The sequence below is a fragment of the Oratosquilla oratoria genome, chromosome 35, assembly GCF_046742065.1.
Source record: "Oratosquilla oratoria isolate Oo_2021 chromosome 35, ASM4674206v1, whole genome shotgun sequence".
NCBI classification, from domain to species: Eukaryota; Metazoa; Arthropoda; class Malacostraca; order Stomatopoda; family Squillidae; genus Oratosquilla; species Oratosquilla oratoria.
Window position 1 is genome coordinate 46,882,897 of NC_134811.1, and position 2,500 is coordinate 46,885,396.

The following is a 2,500-nucleotide window of genomic DNA, read 5'->3' on the forward strand; positions in this document are numbered from 1 at the left end:
CCTTAATGGGGTACTTCCATCATTAAGAAGAACCAGGTCGATCAAGTCTAGTTGGACAGCTAGCTCCCGTGAGGAGTGTGGGTACTTGTCTTCACAAAGGGCGTCACGGCGATTGAAGTCACCGATTACTATCCAGGTCCCGGTCAGTTGAGCCATCCAACTAAAGTCTCTCGTCGTCGCAGGGTTATAATAATTGAGTATGTACACGCTCTTGTTGCTCTCCACACCCACAGAGGGGACAACTGCATAATTCCTCCTCTGGGGATATGCAGTTGGCACGGACTTCACCCTCTTGGAAGGGTGGGTAATGGAAGACCCGGTAGGGATGGCATTTACCGAGGTTTTTGCCGGAATGATTGATGTGCAAACACTTTGTATGTGTGTTCGGAGAGGTGTTGTATCAAGAGGTCTAGGGCAATGGTAATCGACATGTAGTTTCGTTACAGAACTCTAAGCGCAGCCATCTTTAGCTGCCCTTAGAATCTCAAAGATCCCGTCTAGAAGCTGTAGTGCTTGTGGGTTTGTACGTACAATTTCCTTTTGTAGGGCTCACACAGTGTTCTAGAACCCTTTGATTGTGTTGGTAGAGAGGGGAGAGACGTTTGCAGTTGGGGGGGGGGGGTCTGGGTGGTCCCAGCTTCTTCTATGTCATCGTTGAGGGAAGCACGTACATTGGATGGTGGGGTAGACTCCACTGGTAGACCTGTTCTTTTTTTTTTTCTTTTTTTTTTTTTCATGCGTTACTGCACTTTCTCCCGTGCTTTTTGACCTAAAACAATGACATCCATTTTTATATAGGATATATAGAAGCATATCTTATGGCATAATATTTTATCTATCCAAGATAGAGCAACAAATTAGGTACCAAATAAAAGAACAGGATCTACTCTACATATAACAATCGTTAGAATTGATGAATTTTTCCTATAAATCTTAAAAGATATGAAGTTGTTGAAAATTTTGATTTTTTTTATTCTATAAGTAAATTTAGACCAAAACTCATTCATAATTTCAGAATTTAATTTCATATTTCATATTTACAGAAACCTGTTAATGATGTTGGGCATAACTGGACAGTACAAAAACAAAGCCAGCACAGAAACTCGATGCAGATCCTGAAAACTATCCATAAGATACTTCACAATGGCATTAAGTAAAGAGCCACGAGGACGCACAGTTGATGTCTCAGAACCTTCACCTGCAGTCTACAAGCAAGCATCAAGTCGGCCGTCCACCGGATCTCTCACTGAAACCTTCCTGGTCGGATACCCTTCAGCTTGCATCAGTGGTTCCCAGCTTCCCCCCGACAGAATTCCAGTACTTCCTTTATCTCCAAAGTTTACCAGAAAATACAGGGAAACCCATCGTTCAAGACTTCGCCTTTAAACGGTTGAAGCTATCATCCCATTCTTACAGATGGATAGGATCAAGACGATGACTAGACAGAACTACATGAAGCTCTTCGTGAAACCCCATGGCAAACACAGAGCACTGATGAAGAGCAAAGGAAGTGCAAGTGAACCTGGAGGAAAGAGGAATATATTTGTCTTGGAATTTGACAGCCTGTTCTGCGTAGGAGTTCCAGATGATGTCCAGGATATAGAGAGCGGCAGACTGTTATCCAGGGAGAAGAAAGATGAGGACATCAGATTATACCATGACCAGAGGACTGAGAGGAAATGTCGTATGTCGGGTCATGACAAGATCTTTGAGAAAAGATACCAGCAACAAGTAGGCCGGACTGAGAGGCAACAACTGCAGAGGCAAGAACAAGGTAATCATACTCTCATACTTTTACTAATCATACTTTTGAATATCACAACAAATTGGAAGTTTTATATGCTTACCACATTGTATTATTTTGCAGTTTTACATGCTTACCACACTGTATTATTTTGCAGCTGCAGCAGAACAGGAGGCAGTTACTCACGTGGATGATTCCAGTGGCAGTGACGCTAACACAGGATGTGGATTATCAGCAGCCTCGTCTTGGAGTCGGCCAGGGGCCATTCACTAAGCCAGATGGATGGCCAGAAACATGTATTCCATGAAGATGTTGATGTTTTGTGACCAGCTTAAGTATGATGAAGAGACTATTGCAAAGCTGGAACGACTCAACATCTTTCTGGAGCTATTCTACACACCAATGTGGATGATATCAACATCTGCTGCGGATAATCCTGTGAATGATCTTCAGCTCTACCAAGACATGTTGAGGTAAAAGAGATCAGGCCAAGAGGTTGCTGAAGCAGTTCTTCAGAAGATGGAAAATCACAAGTGGTACTTGACACAGGAGGCCGTGCCATTCGCGATCTTCAGTAGCAGGCTGAGTGACAAGCAGAAATAGGACATTGATGCTCAGCTGCATGCCACTAGGATGCCAGACAGCTTCAGAAGAGGAAAACCTGTGTTTCGGAAGGTGACAGCAAAGACCACACTAGTAGATCTCATTAGTCCGAAATCTCACCTGCTGTTAGACATCCTCAGCATTGGACCTGAC